General features: G+C 36.1%; 1 protein-coding gene across 2 annotated transcripts in view; it reads left to right on the forward strand.

The window, feature by feature from the left end:
• LOC5571599 (protein encore) overlaps nt 1-23,729 on the forward strand; it is a 267,851-nt gene that overhangs the window by 59,875 nt on the left and 184,247 nt on the right. The window lies entirely within an intron of this gene.

Raw genomic sequence — 23,729 nt, forward strand, 5'->3', positions numbered from 1 at the left:
AGGTGGTGATTTAAAGGTGGTCCATAGACAATATAGGTTTATATGTAAATTACTTTGAATATATTTTGAGATATGTTCCATACACGCTTGTACTGTAATGTAAGTACAAACTTATTATCCCATTGTAAAAACTCATTTTTCAAACCATAATAAAGAAATTTGATGTACAGAGAAATCAATCCGACGGATAGCAGAAGAGATATTCATGAGTTTGTATGCTATTATTTAATCGAATATGGGATTATAGCCCTGCAAATATGTGCAAACATCCCAAACAAAAAAAGCTTAGCTAAGCAAAGGGATTTGTTTCTTCAGCAACATCCTTCATTAAGCTTCAAACCTTTGTTTGAATAAAGGTTTGAAGAATGAGTTTAGTCAATATGGGATGATAAGTTTCTACTTACATTACAGTGTTTGAAACATTTCCAAAAAATTTCTTCATAGTAATTTCCATATAAACCTACATTGTCTTTGGGCCACCACCTAGAAACCTAAATATTTCACAGAACACTATATTTAGGATAAGGATGCTAAGGAGCATATGGGAGATTGGATCTTCAAACAATTTTAAAATTTGAATCGCCCTAATGTACAATTGTTTGGATGTATATATAAGTGAATGTACGTATGTATATCTGTAAGTAAATAACTGAATAACTGAAATTGTGTTGTTTGAAAGACGGATAAGTCACTTTTGTATATACGAGTAAAAAGAGAGAGAGCATAATTTATGATCTCGTCCTAAAAACCATTACTGAGCAAACGAAATGGATTAACACCATATTTCACAATGCTACGATGAAGAGAAGATCCTCTTCTGTTTCCCAGCAGTGATAGTTTTTATTTTGGTCTGTTTTTCTGCTAAATAACAACGAGCTACACACTCGGTTACCAATGGTTTTTAGGGTGAATATACATAGAAGCCAAACCTCTAATTTTCAAAAGTACAAGTCCAGAGAAGAAGACAACCGGTAACTCACTGGTCACTCGCTGGTGGCGACCAATCAATAAAATTGTCAACGTAATAGGTTGTCAGGTTCTCTGGATTTGTGCTCTTGAAAATTCGAGGTTTGACTTCTATGCACCTTAGGACGAGATCATAAGTTATGCGAGAAATTTTTCCTAATAACTTCTTACATCATTATGACCAATTTAAGTACGATTTTCATGGGCTTTTGTAAAAAATAATTATAATGATGCTTGAGACCTAGGAGGGAGAAACCGATACAAAATTTATGTACGTCATAGTGAGCCGAGATTCTGCTGTCACGAACTGTCACTGTGAGCCCAGATCTTAAAGAATGGACAAACATGAGAAAAGCGCGTAATTGATCAAAATTTATTTTTGTATTTCAACAAAGTTGACAACAATAGTTTGACAATCAATTCCTGCACACCCGAAAGCAATGCCACGATAGCACCTTTTAATTTGATCGAATATAAAGTACTGAAACACGCATCTTTTTACTCTTTTCCTGAGAGAGAGGAGACAGCTGGCTTAGATTGCGAGCTCCGAAAATTCAAGGGAACCTGTCATCAAATGTCACTAGAAAACCGCACATTCGAAGGGCAGAGCGTGAAAAACCGTCAAAATTTGGTCAATCTTAAACTGGATGTGATTTGTTGATTATTTAAATGTTGTCGATTGGACTCAAATTGCTATTGAAATTGTTTAATTTTATGATCTTTTTGATAACAAATAGGATATGAAAATGGTTTTGGCCCAGTTTGTGCTCTCCGAACCATTGTGCGCAACCCAAACATGAGATGAAGAAATCAAAGAATCCAAGAAAACAAGCCAGTTGCCAGTGAGCTGTCTCCTCTCTCAATCAAAATTAAAATTAAATGCACATAAAACTATGACCCTTTTTCCAAGTTTGTCCAGATAGATCGCAGGTACACATCAAAAGAAAAATAGCGATTTTTCCCAAGCCTTCCTTGATTGTCGTTGGTGAGCGAAAGTTATCTTGCAGTTTGGAAAAGTGTTGTTCAATATTTCGTGTGTAGTATCTGTGCCTAGCTCCCAGCTTGAGACAGTTTGGCGATTATGCGTTTATCATATGTCATTTATGCTTATTACAGCTCTTTTGACCAAGAACAAATTTACCTTCCATGCCAAGGTATTCAAATGGTTTGATCTTGCAGTTTGTCCCGTATCTCCATACGTTCAACGCAATGTGCGTCGGTACAAATACACATATCCATAAATACTTTACACAAAATAAAAAAAAAATGTTCTGGATCCCCCTACCATTTTTTTTTATTTTGGTCGCACATGAAAGAGCAAAGTCTAATTGTTTTTAGTTTGAAATTTCAGACATACCTATTTTTTTTTTGTAATAAAGTTACTCAACAAAGACACCGTGATGACAATTTGATATCAAATTTATCATCACCATTCATAAAATAAAAGATTCCTAATGAAATTTCGCAAAATTTACAAATAGCGTTGGACAAAAATTCGAAAAAGGCAAGAGTGTCTTTTTAAAATTTCTAGCTCAATTTAAAATATTTTTTTAATGTCATGGTGCTTCGAATATAACTTCCATATAACAAAAATCGATTGAGATTTGGAAAAAAAATATGGCTGTGTGTTGGTTTATTTTTGAAAATTGTAATTTTCGGTCGTACTTTCATTGCATGGAACAGAATAAAATTTAAATCTCATTTGTTTGTTTGAGTGTTTTTTTACCATTTTTTATTCGTAGTGAGGCAAAAATTCGAATGATCGCGATCCACAGTCAGCCGAATTACGGCTGGTCATTCATTATAACAGCGGAAGATCTCCCGTTGAATTGAGTGAACTAAGTGTTTTATGATTTCAAGTGGCCACATTATTGTATGTTTTATTACTTGTTTGGAATAATTGGTGTAAATAAATGCTGATATTCAGTGGAAGCAAGTAAATTTGAGTTGAAAATTTATCCGAAAGTGTTGCAATACGAAACATCTTTCCAGTTTAGTGTAACAATCAAATGGGAAAGAAATTAAAGTGAAACTAGGAAACATCTTAGGATTAAGGCCGCACGGGACGTCATCATAATCACCCTATCCATTTCAAAAAGCAAATCCCAAGAACCACTCCATATATCGATGGAAAAATGTATCACTATGATTCTATATATGTAGTGCACAACCCGATAAATTTTCAGCTCCATCGGTTCACTAAAAATCCAGATTTGCTTCCACAAAGTTTTGATGATAATTGTTAGAGTGAGACGAACGATAGGGAAAATAACACGGTCTCCCGTGTCCCCTTAAAGAAACATTGAGTTAGAATCAGTAATGTTTTGTCAAAATCAATAGTTAGAAAAAGCCTTGGCATTCGAAAAAATTTCCCGGTGCCATCCGGAAGGTGAAAAAAATTACGCATATTATTTGTACACTTCGTGCTGTTATAGTGATAGTGAAGTTTGCACCTTGTATTTAAATGCGATGGGCTGCTTTGATAAGTTTTGAGTAAATCTTTTTTTTTTTTTTTTGTTTTATTAAAGACACTTTACACTCAATGAGTGCATTCGTGTCATGAATTTTATTTCTTTCACAACATTACAATACCGTTTCACTTATTACACTTTTTTCTCGCTCGTGTATTGTGCACCTTCCACTCAGATTCGGGTTTTTGACCGCCCTGGTTACACGATCTCTTGGCTTCGTTCTCCTCATTCGTCGCATTATTCGATTCGGTTGACAACCGCCGCTTTGCAGACTCAAGTTCCGTTGTGGCTTCAATTTGGTTACCTTGTTCGTTGTCCTCGCTGTTGCTGCTGTCGTCGTCGTCGTCATCGTCATCATCGTCGCTTGTATCGGTGTGAGCCGATGGTGGATCAGTTTTGCCGCACTTGTCGGTTTTTGTTTGCTCTGCTGTAATTGACGTCGTTTGCGATTGCTTTTGCTTAGCCGCCGATGGAACGTTATTGTTCGGATAGTTCACGTATGTGCTGTGGTTGTCCACTACAATACGCGCTGGGACCGGTTTCTCCATCTTCATCCGCACAATTCTAACGCCATTTGGGATACCCGTGAAATAGTGTTTCCACACTTCGTTTTCGATGGAGATCACTTTCCCGTACTGTTGTAAGTGGTCTGTTATGACGGTATTGCACATTTGTGGTGGGAGATCAGTGATCCTCACGGTGGTAGAGGGCCCATCCACATATACCGGAATACGGTACGTCACTTCTTGATGAGTGAATGCATGCTGCAAGTGGTGTTGTTTCTGCATCCGAGGAGCTACTCCTGCATTGTTCATTTCAATGAACACACAGTTCTTCAGGTTGTGAAGTTGGATGTTCTTCACATCAGCCATGTCGAGTTTGATCACTTTTTTGAGGAATTCCTCCACTTGATCCAACACGGGTCGTTTCGGTAGGACGCTAAAGTCCACTACAAGAGTATTGTTCCTGTGTGGAGGCATCTTGCGCAAACTGCAAAATGTAGCACAGCAGGAATCGCGAAAACTTGACACGAAAAAGCAATGTGTAAATACGTCTGTCCGGTTCAGAGAGCAGTTGTCAACTGTGTTGAGTAAATCATGAGTATATGATAGTTAACATTATGTGTGACATTCAGGGACGAAAATACTCAATCTACCCTTGCCTATATTGCCGCTTAATGGGTAGAATCTTCGTTGATTTTTATTTGTTTTTACCCTCGCTTACAACAAAAATTGGCAAAGCGCGTTTGATGCAAGATTGTCAGTTTCGTTTTAACCTGCTGATACTCAACCGCTTTGTGATAATCGTAAACAAAAAAATGATATTCATTCTAACCAGCTTGACTTTTTTTTTACATTCCGCTTCGGGAAGTTGTAATTTTTGCACGAGGCATACTAAAGACGCGTCAATATAATCGATTTCGTGCATCGGATCGATCATTACCCGTATAGCAGCATATTTTTCAATTAATATGAATCTCATTGATAATCAATTTTCAATTTTGAATCTCATTGATTATTAATTTTCTTCTGCATCTGATAATCAAAAACACCACGGGCATCGTTGTTTGTTTTCTTCATCAATTTTTGTGCAATCTTCATAAGTATAATCATATTGGTGGTCGTGCGGTTACTTTGATGGTGGCAAATGTCAGTGAATTGAGTAAGTGAGCATGATTTTTTTCGTCCTTGGTGACAAGAACTCTATGAATACAGTCGCCTCTTCACATCTCGATGTCGAAGGGACGTCTTCGTAAAAATCTCTAAAATCTAATCCAGTATCCTTTGATAATGCCCGATATGCCCGACATACGGAGATAAAATCGAGAACGAAAATCACATCGAGATACGGAGATATCGAGATAAGGAGAATATCGAGATATGGAAAGTGAAAATATATGCAGAACGAAGGGACCGAAGCAATCATCAACATAGGGAGAGATATCGAGATGTAGAACATCGAGATGTGGAAAGCCGACTATAGAAGGGGTTTTTGCGAAACAATTTTAAGCTGTAGCAGAATGAGAATAAGTTTGAAGTGATTAAGTTTGTGATGTAAAAAATTAAATGCGTGTTCGCTACAAGACCCATTCAATCATGATTTGGCAACCTTCTGGTGTGAATTTGCGGATGAATTACGCTACTGCTGTGGTATACAGATTGAAGCTGAGCTGCAACTTTGGTGAGAGATTTTAAATTTATCCTTATCTTTTCAACAATGTAGTAAATTTGGGGATCTTAAATGGTTGACTAATAAAGGGAGAGGGATCAGATAAAGTTTTGTTTTCGTTTCAAAGAGCGAGTAATGGCGCTTAGACCAAGGCATTCGAGCCAGGGCATACGAAACAAAAATATCTGTGTTTCATCCCATGGCGAGAATAATAAACAGCAATGAAGTGTGATTTCATTATCTTAGCTACGCCACTTCCAACGATTACCTATTTCCCATCAATGAAACGGTTGGTACGTTTCCTCTCTAGTAGAATTGAAAAGTTTTCGCTCATCATGTTATTCATTCGTGAATAACCTGATGGTCGAGATTTTTTTAATTATCTTCAAGCCCAAGTCTGCACAGTGGGCCTGGCTATTTTAATATTTGTATCATATTATTAATTTTTTTTTCAATTTTTCCAATATTATTTGCGCTATAAAAATGATGACATTTATCATAAATGGGCACCAAGATTGCAAAAAATCAATAGTTTTCTAATTATTATTTGTTTTAAATATTTTCAAATAATTAGTGGCGTAGGTAGGGCGAATTACGTAATGAGTCGAAATCGAGGAAAGCGGGATCAATCTTACAATCCTCATCCTTAGGGACAATAGAAATTCGCGACAAAATTCTTGAAATTTTATGAGTAACCAGGGAAATGAAACCCAAATTTTACGGCTTCGTCGTAATTCCATAGTTTTGATTATATTTTACATAGTCAGAGATTCAACCAGTCACCCCATATTCCTCATTGCAATGCCAAAACAAGCTACCAGTCAAATTTTCCAAAACCAGTTGAGATAAGGAGGTGCCTCAAATCAAATGTGTGTTTTTTTGATTATTTTTAACCTTCAAAAATTGTTTGCGAGAAATAGGAAAAACAAAAATTAGAGCAAATACCACTAATTGGACGTGTCACGCATACTTTACAACTTCTATACCGTTTTGTCTCGATTTCCGAACAGACTCATATTCCGAACACTCGGGATTTGTATGGCGATTTTGTTGTAATGTTTCGTTGAAATATATCATCAAATTATTTCGAAATGGCAAGCAATTGCAATTCAATTCAAACATCTATAATCTATTTTATACCTCGGGAATAGTGATGATTCTCTAGTTCGAGAAACTATTCATTTGAAAATGGTTTATTTGTGCTGCTCGGAATTTGAATCAAGTGCTCGGAATATGAGTCAGAAAGATCACAGTGTTCGGCACTTGAATCAAAATGTTGTTCTACACTTTTACGTAAAAACAATGCTAACCAAGTATATGAAACATACATCGAAAGTAATCTTAATGTTAGCTTTTCTTTGCATAGAAAACTTGACGGGGTTGGTGGTCTAATGGTTACCGCTTCTGCTCCATAAGCATAAGGTTATGAGATCAATTCCAGGCCCGCCCCTTTCCTCGTACTTTGTAGTTGTATATCTCTCACTTGCTTCTATCTTCCATTCACTCACACTCACACTCAAACTATTCGTTCATATCAAACGCTAGAACCAGAGACGGACGAGAAACCGTTTCCCCTAACGCTTCCATTCTTCCACGCGCATGCCTTTCCTTACGCCTGACCTCTCTGCCATGCCTTTCCCCCAATCCATACACTTTCACACTTCCGCATGAACTGGCGTAGATGCAGTCGGACTCCACGGTCTACAGTGGGCCAGTATGAGTGCAACATCATTTCCTCCTCCTTCCTCACATTGGTCTGCATTCTGACGTGGCAGGCGCCATTGATGTCTATCAATAGAAGATCACCAGTACTTATACACTGAGGGTGTCTGTAAGTCTCAAGCAGTCATTTGGTTTGTTCTTTGTGCAAGTGCAGCTGATCTGGCGATACTGGAGTAGCATCCACGGGCGGCCAATCAAGTTCAAGCATTTATTTGCATACAAAACTAGATATTGACAATGTTCTCGAAACTTGAACTAATTTAATTGTTGAAGCAAGAGGCATCGCAATACTAAAAAGTGAAGAAAAATTCGAATCCGTGCTAACAGATGATGATCTTGAACTCTTGATCCATCTCATCTTAAAAACGTAGGAGAAGGTCATCTCAACGCACTCGCTATCCTGCTATGGAAATTATATGGCAGCATCTGAAAAAAAAAACTAAAAAACATTTTACTCAATTAATATACACAAATTTTGAAAATAAAAAACAACATTGAATTTCTCAATTGGACCCTGGCTCTAAGTCCTTTTGGAAATAATGATAAATTTTGAAAAAAAAAACTCAGAATTATTACTAATTGAAAGCTCAAAAACTTACTATGCAGTTTGAAAGCGCGCATAATTTAATTTTAGGACTCACTAGTCCAATTGGAAATCAAGTTACTCAGGACTTCGAAAGCATTCTCAATCAAGAGATCGAATAAGAAAATTCCTAGGAGACTTATTCCGAAGACTCAAGTTATTGTCCAATCAGCATGCTTCTATCAGTAAACTTTTTGAAAAGGTCATTTTGAACAGAATGATGGTCCACATCAACGAAAATTCAATTTTTGCCAATGAACAGTTCGGATTCCGCCATGGACATTCGACCACTCATCAACTTTTACGTTTAACGAATTTGATTTGTTCCAACACATCTGGATGCTATTCTACTGGTCTTGTCCGTCTAGACATAGAAAAAGCATTTGACAGTGTTTGGCATGAAGTTTTGATTGTGAAATCAAAAAACTTTAGAATAATCCTAAGTTATCTGTCAAATCGTACATTTTAGGTTAATTAACAGAATTCCAAGTCTAAAAGACTTCCCGTAAGAGCTGGAGTTCCTGAAGGCAGCATTTTGGGACCAATATTAAACAATATTTTCATATCATGATTAGCTCGCGAGTTTGGGAAGATATACTGAAGACATGTGAGGGACCTAAAGTAGAGTTTTGTGCTGAACACTCCATTGCCTAATCCTCCAACAAATTATGTGATTAAAAGTATTCTGTTCTCAGCATGTAATGGAAAATCGCCAGGATCAGATAGAGTGATAGTCGAATACATTACAGCTGCAGATGAGGAAACCTTAGAGAGAATAATAAAAATTATCAAAGCAGTTTACATAAGGAATGATATGCCGAAGCAATGGAAGAAATCAACACAAATACCAATACCTAAGAATTCAGGAGCTTCCGAAGCAGATCACTTTAGGAGAATTTCACTGTGTAATGTAGTGTATAAGATATATGCAAAATAGATAGCAAAGCAGTTAAGAACATATGCAGGTGAACCCGGATTACATCAGGCAGCATTCACGGCAAACAGGTCAACAGACGACCATATATTTGTAGCTAGGAGAATGATGGAGGAATATTGGAACTCAGGTCAAGATCTCTTTATTCTAGCGTTAGATATTAGTAAAGCATTTGACAATTTGAAGCTACAGTCGATAGGAAAAGTTTTGATTGATTCAGGAGTTCCTTAGAGATTAGTAGATAGAGTTCTGAGCTGTGTTAAAGATGAGGTTACTAGAATTATGTGGGAGAATCAATATTCAGCAGAGGTTAAAAGGGGGAAAGGAATTAAACAAGGATGTCCGTTATCACCGTTACTCTTTAATTATTTAATACAAGATGATCTCAAAAAAGTAGTTGCAGAAATCCCAGAATTAAAACTAATGGGCATTAATCAATTGATTCTTCCACTAATTCTAGTGTTTGCAGATGACATTTTAATTATGGCTAGAAGAAAGGCGGAGTTAGAGAAAATAGGTCTTGAAATTAATCGCGACAAAAGTCAGGTTTTGATTAGATTTCCAAATGATAGAGCTCAACACCCAAAAAAAATTCTTCTAAATAATAAGGTATTCAAAGTGAGCGACAGTTTAGCTTACCTAGGAATATGTTTGACTGCGACGTTAAATCATAAACTTACATGTGAGCAAAGGTGTTTGAATGCAGCGAAATCATCGAGGATAATAGTAGAATTTTGCAAAACTTTTAAGCCAAGCTTGGAATTAGGAAAGCTAATGTATAAGACCGTGATAGCACCGTCGTTGTTATACGTAACTAAAGTGTCTGTTATGACTAAGAAAAGTATGTTAAAAATTGGTTATTATGAAAACTTTATACTCAGGAATATTTATCAATATTGCAAGAAACCAAAAGACTTAAAATTCAATGCTAGAAAATTATTAGACGGAAAAACCATTAACAGAAGAATTAAAGTAGGAAGAATAAGCTATTTTGGTAATGTTAGACTTAGAGAAAAAACCATCCACTGAAGTTAGCATATAAGTTGAAATTTGACAAAAAGAAAGAAGGCAGACCATCCTCAACATGGCTAAAATCATTAGATCAGGACTTTGAAAGGTTTCAGAATATGAATAGAAGTAGTTGGGAGGAGCTATCAAAAGACAGAGAGAAGATTAAAAAGAAACTAGATGAAATTTATAAAAATGAGGAGAGCGAAATTTCCGTTGGGGAGTCTTCAAATGGGGACCAAAATTCGAGCTACAAATATTGGAAATGGAAAAGGAGGAACGAGAAATGATTTGATTAAGAACGACTGGAGTTGAAGAATAGAGGGAAGAAGAACACCCAATTGTGCATTGTCAGAATAAAGGTATTGTAAGTACAAATCAATGTTTTAAATATGGTCGGCGTTAAGTCAGAGGGGACCAAGTACAAAACTTGGGAAAATTTGATAATTTTCTCATTAGATGCGAAATTACCTTACCTCCGTTTCACTTTAATTAGATTCTAAGAATGTTGTAAACTGCGAAAGATATGTAATTAATTTACTTTGGATGATCAATAAAAATCGATAAAAGTGTGCAGTCAGAGTGGACCAAGTGCTTATTACCATATCAGCGAAAATGATCAGCGCGCTGAGTAATGTGAGAAAATGAAAAACATTTCAAGAGATTTGTCAGATTTCTCGACATCGAATGATTCTTTTACTTATAGATAGAATATTTATAAATATTACTTAAATCGGTGCATTTGAATTTGATTTTTGACCATTTACCATATTTGGATGGGTGGTCAGAAATTGCAACAATTTATGTTCAGACAGAGTGGACCAAATGTTGAAAAGCAATAAACTGATTGATTATTGCATTTGTTCAGTCAATTTCAGAGTCCGATAGAAGTTTATGGCAGATCTATGGTGTATGTATGGAATGTGCTAGATCCCGCTTATTGGACCAGTATATTTTGGTCGGTACTCTAGATTTTCTCTTGGTCCACTCTGATTGAACTCATATTTGAATAATTCTGACCTTCAATACTCTGACCCTGCAAAACCTTAATTATCAAGCTATCGTAATGCCACTGATTTCGGTATTGACGATATGAATTATTGAAGAATTTACGATACTGATGTCGAAGGGTCTTGATAATCGTTTTTCATAGAGATATGTACCCATTTTGACAATGCAAGCATTAAATGATTATTATTTTCCTAGAAATTGTTCAGTCAGAGTGAACCAACTAACTGAACGGTGGTCTTTGGTTCAGTCAGAGTGAACCAAGTACACAGAAAATCGTTCTATCAGAGATCTGGATTATGATTTTTCAGGGTTACCACATCACATTATGTTGTTTGAAAGTACCGTCAGACGGGGCTACTTTTGATTCCGGGGGCTACTTTGGACACTCACGTTTTGGATTTATTTCCAGTATAAATATAAATCTGAGGCATTTTGTGTTTTCAGCACTTTTATTAACCAATTTATGTTCAACAATCAGGCATGAATATTTTTTTGGAACAACATCAACAATAACAGGAAAAACAAGAAAATATATCAAAAAAGTCCAAACAAATATTCACAAGCTACAAAACATTTGCTATGTAAACATTAAATGAATTTTCCACACATCGTGGAAAGTTGTTGGGAACATCACAAAACTATCGAATCGTCATGATTCAAAGAAATTTGTGATAAATTTATGTTGAAATTTGTTTTTTTTTTGAAAAATAAATGATCAAATGTCTTAATTTTACGACTCATATTTAATTATAAAGTGTTGGTTTCTATATTTTACAACACAATTAAAAATGAACAAAGGATTAAGAAAAGTAAATAATTGTAAAACATATAATTCAACTCTTATAAACAGTAAACTCACAACATAATCCTTAAAAATTTTGTTCAGTCATATTTTACATAAATCTGCTATACAAATGGCATCCTTCAACTGCTAAAATAAACTACTCTTACGCCATCTCAAAACTATTAAAGGCCAAAATGCATCTAACAAAAGCAAACTTTTATTGTTTATGATCTTGTGAATCATTATTCTTATACTTCATGGATTGTATTTGGAATAAAAATTACTTTTAGTTACAGGAATTAATGGAATTAATTAGATTGTTCTACATATCGTTCATATAACATTAAGAATCAGAACGAATATTTCTGTACAAAGCTAATTCTTCTTCTTTCTGGCGTTACGTCCCAACTGAGACAAAGCCTGCTTCTCAGATAAGTGTTCTCATGAGCACTTCCACAGTTATTAACTGAGAGCTTTCTTTGCCGATTGACCATTTGAATATCACTCAAAGGGGCTTTTCCCTCTTTCAAAATTCATAAGTTAAATAAATAAATAAATAAATAAATAAATAAACCATTTTTGCATGTGTATATCGTGTGGCAGGTACGAAGATACTCTATGCGCTGGGAATCGAGAAAATTTCCTTTACGAAAAGATCCTCGACCAGCGGGATTCGAACCCACGATCCTCAGCATGGTCATGCTGAATAGCTGCGCGTTTACCGCTACGGCTATCTGAGCTAATTATTCATCGCAATACTTGGTAGTTACACAATTCGTTTGCATCAACTTGAACAATCAAGCATAAGTCGTAATTTATTAGCTGACATTTAAAAGGAAGTAAACATATCATCATCCAATCTAAAAATTATGAATAGCATGTTTTTGTGAAAAGTATTTTATAGGTATGTGTAGTTTTTTCAAGCTTTACAATTTTCTAAATTATGTATATCATTGAAAAACATTCGAAAACATCACAATGAACGATAATCAATAGAATCAGTTTGAAATTTATAATGAAAAATCATTTTACTATCAAAACGTAATAATTTCTAGAAGTGTCCAAAGTAACCCCTTTTTTGTCTTGAAGGACACATTTTTTTCGCTATTCAAGCAACTTTTTTATTTATTGATGGATTTGCCTCATATTTTGCACATTGGTTACTAACAAATAAAACTTAAATATGCGCAAGAATTATCGAAATCTATCCATTATTCACAGAGCTACAAATCCTCAAAGTTGAAGAATGTGGAAATAATGTCAAAAGAAGCCCCGTTTGACGGTAACACAAAGATATGTAGAAATATTGAACCAAATTTTAAACGAGTTCAAAAATTACAAAGTGTTAGACTTCAAACCCATATTTCTCAAAATATGAAAAATGTCACTTGGTCCACTCTGACTTAACGCCGACCATATGTAAAAGGAAAGTCAAACAAGTATAAGTTATACTGGGAAGGTTTAATCTAATGGTAAGTGAATTAATTACAATACATTATGAATAGTTACGATTGGTAACTATCAAATAATATATATCAAACAGGATACCCAATTGAAACAATATGGAAAAGTTTGAATACATTTTCTTCATACTTGCAAAAATTGAAGATTTCTCCTAATGCTACCAAAACTCAACTAAGAATATTCCCACATTAAACAAAATCTCTTGATTTGAAACCTTCAAGTAGACATGTTGTCGCGATGAGAGGGGCTCCAATAAATTGGTCAGATGAAATTAAGTATCTAGGGCTCACGCAAGATAAACATTCAACTTTCATAAATCACATTGAGGACATTCAAGCCAAATGTAACAAATATGTAAAATGTCTTTATCAACCCATTAACAAAAAATCAAAACTGTGTCTCAAGTACAAGCTTTTGATCTTCGAACAAGTGTTCAGGCCAGCCATATTGTATGCTGTACCAATATGGACCAGCTGTTGTAATACCAGGACGATAGCTCTGCAGAGCATTCAAAATAAAATTTTCTAAATAATCCTTAATACTTAATGTCTAATGAAGTTATATAGAATATCCAATGTTGAAACACTGGGACAAATGCCAAATTTAATTATTAATAATGTTAGACAAAAAACGTTGCAATCTTCTATTGCCATGATGAATGCGTTATATAACTGGGCTTGTGGGCTTCGTAGCCGTGCGCTTTGTGTCACCAGGCATTTAACCGCATCGTGCTAGGGAGTGTGGGTTCGATTCCCGCCCAGGCTGGTAAACTTTTCGTGAGAAATGTTCTCCGACTGTGCCACTGGTCGTTGCATGCTAGTCCGTTGTCCAGTGTGGTGCTTCCTTCAAAGGGCATAAATGCCCACTGGAAGCATTAACGTGTCAGTGTCTTAACTAGGTTAAGCAAGGCTAAGTTAATTGAAATCGTTTGTTTTTTATTATGAGCAGGTGAAATCACCTGTAAAAATTCTGAACTGATACGACAAAAGTAATGTAATATAATGTTGACAAAATGTTAATAAAACCTTAATTTAGTTTTATCAAATTAGGATGTCTTTCAACACAGAACACCTAGATGTAAGAAATCAATGTAATGTTTGGAATAATACTAATGAAGAATCTATATAAATAAAAATGGAATGGAGTTTGTATGTCACGAAATGGCTTTCGAACGGGTCAACGGATTTAAATGATTATTTTTCCGTTTTGTTCGTCAAGTGTTCCGACGTGTTTGTGTGTATAAATATCCCAGGATATTCATCGGGAAAGTCATAAAAACGAGCACAAACGGAACTGTCATTTTGTATGGGACGATCTGTAGTGTTTTTCAACAGCCTACTTGATGGCAAGACAAAGTTTGCCGGGACCACTAGTTTAGAATAAAAAGCTTGGAAAATCCAAAACCGATTATACTACCTTTCAAGCATCACAAAAGTAATACTTTTTCCCACTAGTTTTCTGCTCCTCCAACTAATTCGCAGTGATTCCATGCACACTAGCACGTGCCACCGTAACATCTTCAAATTTCGGGAGCAATTTACGTTCTACTGCTCTCGTTTCGAAAAACCCATTCTCACTGATTCCTCGAATTCTCACGCCAGCCGGAGTTCTATCTCTCTGTTGAACTTTGTGGGGAAATCGATTTTCCACCACCACAATCGAAGCCCAGCTGTCACCAGTTGCGATTGGTGTGTGTTGGTGAATTCCGTTAGGTGGTTTTCTTCTCCCGTGCCTGCTAGGCTGGCGAAATGCCTTCGCTGCAGCTGAATGGGTCTCCACCAACACAACACCTGCTCCGCATAAATACAGACTATACGACAGAGGCCTGATTACTGGGTAGTGGTGCTTGACAATGATATTGATATTGAGAGTTGGGCTGGGACCGATCGAACGACCGACCGACCGACCGTCAACGATGGCATAACACGAAATGCATTGTGTGCGATTCGTCCCAACCGACCGACGCACTAAGCGGTATTCGGGCAATATAGCTGACCAAATGTATTTCGAGGAATTTTTGCATTCATTTTGAGCAGCTAATGACGGAAGACTCAGGAATAATCGCACAGAAGACACTACAACTATTTGAAGTAACTGCGACGATCAAGGATTTTTATAGGTTTTCAAGTTCGTCGGCAATGGTGATAATTCCTTTGACAATTGTGAAATTCATATGGAATATTTCACATGAAATTCATATGGAATATTTCACATGCATTCATGCAGAACACTATTTAAAAATTTGAAATTAAAAATTCCAAAAATGCGTTTTGGCCAACTAGTTTCACCAAATACCCCTCAGTGCGATGGACGACCGCACTACGACGCTTGGAAACTTCATTTTCGTTTCTGGTCGCGTGCGTCGTCATGCTTCCGGAAAGGAAGACGCCCGCCGTCGATACCGCGCCGGCCGCCTCGTGAGAGTGTGTATTCAAGGTGCAGAACTCCAGACCAAGGGGGGTGGGAGTTGGATGACAACGGGGGAAGGCATACGCCAGTCACTATGGTTGAAAGAGGTCATCGGAGTGTTTTCCTTACTTATGCATTCCACAGAAATGCATTATAATAAATTGGAAGTTGTTGGTCCTGAAAATGTGTGCCGACTTCTTAAGTTTTTTTTCTAGTTCGCGATAGTGGGCCTTACTTTTCTGCTCCCGGTTGGGTGATCCTTTTCATGGGGGTGGATATACAGAAAACGTAAATATTTTTCCGAGCGAACGTGCCCCATTATGCTAATGGGCCAAGTAGGGTGGATCAAGTTTCGAAAAAGTTTTAAATATCCAATATCTATTCTACATTCCTTATGATAGGAGTAAACTTCTGTGAAATTATCTACGAAGTTTCAATTCACCACTGAAAATGTGAAGAATTTTACAGAACACTTTAATCATCATTAGAATTGTAAAGGAAATATGAGAGATGGGATTTACAACCTCCTTTGTAATTCGAACCGCCCTAACGGAGGGGGCGTCGAGTGAGCAGAGGGAAAGCCTATCTTCACGATTGAACGGAAGACTCTACATTTGCATTCATCGGTGGAATGTTTCAGTATCAGAAGGATGCTACTGTTCGCTCACTTAATCGTGCCCGGTTTCAATTGTTCGATGTATGCTTTTCACTTCGCATAATTTTTCCCTCCAGTCCAAGGTTGAATGTTTACTGGCGGACAGCGCGAAACACGTGTCAGCATTTTTCGTTGGAATTTCAGTGAGCGAGTGAGTGCAGAAGTGAGTGAGTGGACGATGAAATTCCTGATGCATGTATTTAATGAAAGGGTTGCTCATCGTTCGTGTTGATATTTTACCTAACGTAGGGTAGCTATTGCGAAATTGATTCCGATCGGTGTGATTCATGGGAATTTTCCCGAATATGTGTGGTTACTCTTCTTCTTTCTTGCGTTATGTCCCAACTGGGGTAGAGCCTGCTTCTCAGCTCAGTATCCTTAAGAGCACTTCCACAGTTATTAGCTGAGAGCTTTCTTTGTCAATTGACCATTTTTGCATGTGTTTATCGTGCTGCAGGTACAAAGATACTTTATGCCCAGGAATGTCGAGAAAATTTCGTTTACGCAAAGATCCTCGATCGGCGAGATTTGAACCCACGATTCTCAGTTTGGTCTTGCTGAAAAGCTGTGCGTTTAAAGCTACGGCTATCTGGGCCATTAAATATATTTTATCTGATTTCAAAATAAGCATGTTATGTCTTAATCATAAAATTTCAGTTTTCAAGACATATTGCGCTTGTGTGAAAAACTAGTAATTCTGTATAAAAGCCATATTGAAAAAGTAAAAAAACATGTTCCGCTTTTTTAGAATGTAAAATTTGTATTTGGAATTAGATAAAAAAAATCTTCGCGCAAACGAGCGATAGAAAAAGCCTTGAAGTAGAATTCTCATATTATAATGAAGCTTCCTTACTTCGATTGACTGACTGTCATTTTTTTTCGCACAATATGTAAACTTCTACAGAACCTGACAATGCTTCGTGGAGCTCAAGTAATGCGGTTCGTTTTCGAGTCGCTGGAGGTGTTTTTCGCACGTTTTGTTGGACAGACTGTTCTGCAAGGATTCAAGCAATTGAGTTCGTATTGCGTGCGCCTTCGAACTGATTTATTATGTACAGTGAGAGGCAAAATAAAGTGCCCACCTTACCAGTTTTCGAATTTCTCTCATTGATTTGGTTCAAATTAAAGTTAACACACCTAAATCTTTTGTGATATTTTATTTTTGATGTTCTTTTAAAGTTGCACTTACGAAATTTTGATTAAAAAAAGAATTTTACTTAAAGAAAAAGAAAATCAATTTGTATTGAAAAAAAAAGTAGTGGCAAAAATAAGTGCCCACTTCCTTCTTGGCCCCAGAAAAGATGATTTAAGAAAAATAAAAAGCAATTTAATAGTTAATGTGTCCTCCTTTGGCCTTAAGGACTTGCTGGAGGCTCTTCGGCATGCTTTTCACCAGGTTTTGTAGGTGTTGTGGATCTAGTTCTTCCCAGGCGCGCTCCAAGGCTTCAAAATAATTATTTTTGTTGGTAACACCAGTTTTTTCAACCCTGGCATCGAGAATCGCCCACAAATTCTCGATGGGGTTGAGGTCTGGGCTTTGTGGAGGCCATTCCAGCGGTTTAATCCGACAAGACCGGAAGAAAGACTTGGTCTTCTTTCCAGTATGCTTCGGGTCGTTGTTCTAGAGAAATATGAATTTCTCTTCAAGGCCCGTCTGGATCAGCGAAACCTCCAGATTTTCCAGCAAGATGTTAATGTAGGAATCTACCGTCATTATTCCGTCGATTTTCACGACGCTTCCTACTCCACTCCATGAAAAACACCCCCAGACCATCACATTTCATCACATCACACTTCCATGCGTCACCGTTCTTTGGATGTGGCGCTCCTGAAGCTCGAGCGGCGGGCTCGTGTGTGATGCAGAGCACCACATCCAAGGAACGGTGAAGCATGGAGGAGGAAATGTGATGGTCTGGGGGTGTTTTTCATGGAGTGGAGTAGAAAACCTCGTGAAAATCGACGGAATAATGATGGCAGATTCCTACATTAACATCTTGCTGGAAAATCTGGAGGTTTCGCTGATCCAGACGGGCCTTGAAGAGAAATTCATATTTCTCTAGAACAACGACCCGAAGCATACTGGAAAGAAGACCAAGTCTTTCTTCCGGTCTTGTCGGATTAAACCGCTGGAATGGCCTCCACAAAGCCCAGACCTCAACCCCATCGAGAATTTGTGGGCGATTCTCGATGCCAGGGTTGAAAAAACTGGTGTTACCAACAAAAATAATTATTTTGAAGCCTTGGAGCGCGCCTGGGAAGAACTAGATCCACAACACCTACAAAACCTGGTGAAAAGCATGCCGAAGAGCCTCCAGCAAGTCCTTAAGGCCAAAGGAGGACACATTAACTATTAAATTGCTTTTTATTTTTCTTAAATCATCTTTTCTGGGGCCAAGAAGGAAGTGGGCACTTATTTTTGTCACTACTTTTTTTTCAATACAAATTGATTTTCTTTTTCTTTAAGTAAAATTCTTTTTTTTATCAAAATTTCGTAAGTGCAACTTTAAAAGAACATCAAAAATAAAATATCACAAAAGATTTAGGTGTGTTAACTTTAATTTGAACCAAATCAATGAGAGAAATTCGAAAACTGGTAAGGTGGGCACTTTATTTTGCCTCTCACTGTACGTTAGCTTGTGCGTTATGTGTTGAAATAAGTTTGGGGCTGCTCAGTCATGAATGTATTAGCAATTGATGAGCTTGTTTTATTTAATTTTTATTAATAAATTAAATATAACACATGCTTTCGCCCTGACAACGGTAAAAATGTTGCGTTTGTGTAGTTCTTCGACAAACTTTGAATTGTTCGTCATTCCAAGCGTCAACGTGAATTTTTACATTTGATTTTTGGTTTCATAATTACTAAACATTTTATATTTATTAGCATGTTTATATCTCACAAATTATTGTGAGTAGGACAGACAGTCTTCTCCGTCAAATGGAAAAAGTCGATGACGAAACTGAAAAAGAATCGTCAGCGTCGCTTAACCAGCGTTAGATGACTATTTGCTGCAGTGATCCGTCACATAGACTCGGCGTCATGACGAAATAAGCTTCGTTCGTTATAGTCGAATCGACGTTCGGGATCGCTGAGCCGACAAACCAATAGAGCTATGTTTGAATCATGAGTTGAGCGGGTTCAATCGCCAATACAAGGAATTCTGTGATCTCATTCGTCGTTTGGTGCGTAACAAAGCGAATATACAATAAACGACTTATTCGTTTGAAAAGCGGAAGCAAAAGGAATGAAGAAAAATTTATTCGTTGACTATTTTGGATCGAAGTTAGTCATGCATTCTTTCGTCGATAACGAGACGACGTTGTCAGAGTAATGGTATTGGATGACGATGGTTTTTTATTTTATTTTTTCACCAGTCAGTGACGAATCTGACGGAGTAGTGTTTGATCCTTCGACCTTGACGCTTGCTCCTGCGGGGGCCGGCGATGAGGGCAGGATCAAACATGTCGCGCGTCGGTCGAGTGAAAGTGAAAAAGTGGCGTGATCCTTCCTGACGAAAAGCTTTCCGGACTGAAGCGGGAATCGAACCCACACCCCTTGCCTCGATGCGGCTAAATGCTTGGTAACACCAAGCCAACGGCCACGAAGCCCACTATTATAAGTTTTCATCCGGCGCTTCGGACACATTTAGTGTGCCTTTTTCATGGAATATGTGGAGAATGAACATCTTATGTTGTGTTTGAGCAAAATTATAGCCAAAAGGTTAGAGCTTCACTCTGCGGTTTTAATTTTTTGCTCAACTATTTTATTTTTTGCTAGAAGCAGGCTTGAGAGAAACTTCCCTGAGATGCAAAGATGAGGCAATTTTGTCGGTTTTCTGAGGAGTAAAAACTGAACCAAAAATTTTCAACACAGATCCTCAAGCTATTCGTGTGAGAATCCAAAAAAATGCGAGGATTTTTTTTCGGGTACTCTCTCTTTTATGTTGCGATGCTCACCTTTAATCACGCATCAAACGAACTCCTGAGTATCCCTCCCGAACAAGACAGTCCTCGGGGAGTTGTGAGAGCATTCTTTTTTGATGGAATTTTACTCCGTTGTATTTTGTGCAGCATATTCCTCGCTCAGTTTTCGTTGTCTCTCTGCTTAGCGTTTTTTCGCTCCTTCGCAAAGAGGCAAAGGCTGCTCTCTGCTATATCTATCATAAGGATTGTAATAAAATATGGAAGATGAGATTTACATATTCTTTTGTGCTATGAACTTTAAAACAGTTGTTTTTTTACAATTTCGCTAACAATTTCATTCTGAATTATTGAAGAAAATTCCAAAGAGAATCTTTCAAAAATGTTTGTATTCAGATGCTATATGGAATTTTTAATCTCTAATTCCTCATGGCATCTGATAGTTACAAATCCTCATGGCTGATTAGATATACAAATCAGCCATTCCATGAAAAACCAATCTAGTAGGTCACCGAATTCCGTGAAAATTCGCTATTTTTTTCCTTATCCGATATAAGGATAGTTTCCGAAATAGGGTGACCAGTAAAATCACAACTTTGCAAATTTTTATTTTTTTTTTTAAATCATAACTTTTGAACCGCTTGACCGATTTTAATTTTTTTGCACGCAATTGAAGCTAAAGATTTTGACTTTTCAAGAGAAATATAAAATTTCACAAAAAATGATTTTTACATGCAAAAAAATATAAAAAAAAAGTTTTTTTGTGTTTTGAAGTCCTTGGGACCAAAGGGGCTATTGGTGTTCTAATTTTTTCTTGAAAGTTCAGAAAATTTTACGTTTACTGTAAATTTTTTGGCCATGTATGTTTTTTAGTTTTTGTGATATATTTTTTTCGAAAATAAAAATCAGTCATTTTTTATTGGCACACACTGTAGGACTTAGTGCTTTAGATTTTTTATTCTAAAAAAAACATAACTTTTGAACAGCTCAACCGATTTCCAATCTTTTTTTATGGATGCATGTTCTTTAGTTTTAGAGATATATTTTTTGAAATTTGAAAATCAGGTATCCCACAATGATAGATTATTTAAAATTCAAGTGAACTTTGATGAAACACAGCTAATACTGATTTGTATTTATCAATCAACTGGAGTTTTAGGAAATTCATAAATAAATTAAAGAAGGTAAAAATAGGGTGGGACGATCAGTAAATAACTGCAATTCAAGCCGTATGCACTTCAGCTCAGGTAATCAAGTCACTAAAATAATCAACGTACTATTACTTTTGACATTGTTTTTCAAACGCGGACATGTTTATTAAAGATTGATATTTAATTGTATGATGCTATGTTTTTCATTTTTCATTTTCATTTCAAATTAATCGAATATTACATGCCATAATACAGTTGTCCGGATTTCGATCCAAAAGTGTTCGGATTTAAAGCCATCGTTTGCATCAGGTATCCGGGATTATAGACAAGACATGCTTCAATATTTTAATGATTTTTATGCTAAAACCATGGTTTTTACTAGAAAGTTTATATGTTTTGTAAAGATCTGGCTTTAATTTTCCAAGACAACTCAATCTTTTTACCATTTGAACTTTTGTGTCGACTTAATCGTCCGGGTTTTGATGCACCACGGTATCCGTATTTCGAATAAGGAACAAAATAGCAAATTTTCACGGAATTCAGTGACCCACTAGATCGGTTTTTCATGGAATGGCTGTAATACCGTGCACCCCTGCTAGTTTGAACGATACTTCATGCAAACCATAGTAGTTCATTTTTCATATAGACTTTTGATCACCCCACGAATAACAGAAAATCGTTACCCTCGCACAGTTCTAGTAATTAGTGGTTGTATAACGGCTCACTCAAGACGCTCGCATCGCTTTTGCTCGAGTATGACGTTATGCACCACCGCCACCTAGTTACTGGTTGGCCAAATCGTTCTAGATGTTACGTTTGTTTGTCTGGGCAAATTTAATTATACCTTATTTAAAATTTTGATCAACCACGTATTCATCAATATCAATTATAAGCGCAGACAACAATGCTATGAGAAGTAACAAAACTGAATCAACTATTCTGAAAGGTCCTCTTACAGTTTTTGCACATTCACGAATAACAACGCATAATAATAAGGACTGTTCATTTTATAAAGTGGACACCTTGTTTATGCTATATCTTCTTCATTTATTGATGAAATCGTAAACGGTTTTCTGTGTATCGTTCAACTATTATTCTACAATGTTATGAAAATACAGAAACTTACAAAATGCTTTCGGTTGAAGAACTAAATAGTTTTTGCAAAAACTCCTAAGAAAAACTGTTCGTCAAGTTTAAGCATTATTTTTCGCATGAAAAAAATCCTAAATTTAATGAACAAATTGTATGTTGGTATCCTTTACTATTCAACTTAAGGTAGAGCTTTTAAAAACATCAATAATATTCCATCAGTTCCTGACGCTGAGTCACTTTAGTGATCTATTCCTTATGGTCAAATTTGCTGATACACCATCTTTTTACTACCAGCAAAAAAGTAAAGTAATAAGCGTGTTCAAAACTGGTTTAGATTACTAAAGAAACTATATATGTATAAAAAAAGCAAAATCTTGAGTTTTAACCGCATTCTTGGGTACCAAATTTACTCTTTATGGTCGTTTTATTGAAAAATCCCATACTTTTAAAATTATATACGCATGTTTATCGATCTAGAGCAAACTGTAAGCGTTTTTCTCAAAATATTTTGATAGGTAGTCTCAGAATAACACATTCTGAAAATAATACATGCAAAATAAATTTGATTTAATTCAAGTAGTGTTCCCAATCTTGATGATTGTCATTGTGCTTTGAGTGGTCTTCTGAAAATATTTTTTTTTCTATTGTGCTTAAAATATGACGTGGGGACTAAATCAGCAACTCTATGAAGGCGTAAGTTATTTTTATTATAAATACTATATTATTACTTCCGTCTGGACGTACTTTAAACCTTAAAATTCTACTCACATCAGTTCCATTTAAATTTAAGATATTTTTCTTTAAAAAAATTGATAAAAAATGATTTTATGATATCTGCAAAATTGCTTCTCCAAAAATAACTTGATATTTTTTAGCAAGCTTCTAATTGATGATGCATTCTAAGTACAACCATTTTTTGAAAATAAAAAATATAAAGTGTCGAATTTTCCTGCCGATTTTTAATAATCCTTGATTTTGATAACCTCCAAAAATCGACCGTTCTAAACGTTGTGCCTTATTAGTGTGAAATCATATTATTTTGGTAACTTTTTTATTATCACAGCATTGTAAAATATTAGTCGAATGATGTACAGAAAACCGATTTCGATTTCATTGATAAATTAAAAAGATATTGCATGTCCAAAGTGTCCACTTTATAAAATGAACAGTCCTTAATAAATTCGCAGTAGAATTCTAAGGTACCGATTATATGCATCTAAATATTTAAATAGTAGAATCCTGTCAGAAAAATATGATTTGCTCGGATTTTTCTTAAATGTTGTTTTGTTTTTTCTTACCTTTTCGTACTTTTTTACCGTTTTTTCGTACTTTTTTACCGTGAGAAATTCACGCAATTCCACTATTTATTCTTGGTCTTTCAAAATTCTC

Source organism: Aedes aegypti, chromosome 2 (genome assembly GCF_002204515.2).
Source record: "Aedes aegypti strain LVP_AGWG chromosome 2, AaegL5.0 Primary Assembly, whole genome shotgun sequence".
Classification (NCBI taxonomy): domain Eukaryota; kingdom Metazoa; phylum Arthropoda; class Insecta; order Diptera; family Culicidae; genus Aedes; species Aedes aegypti.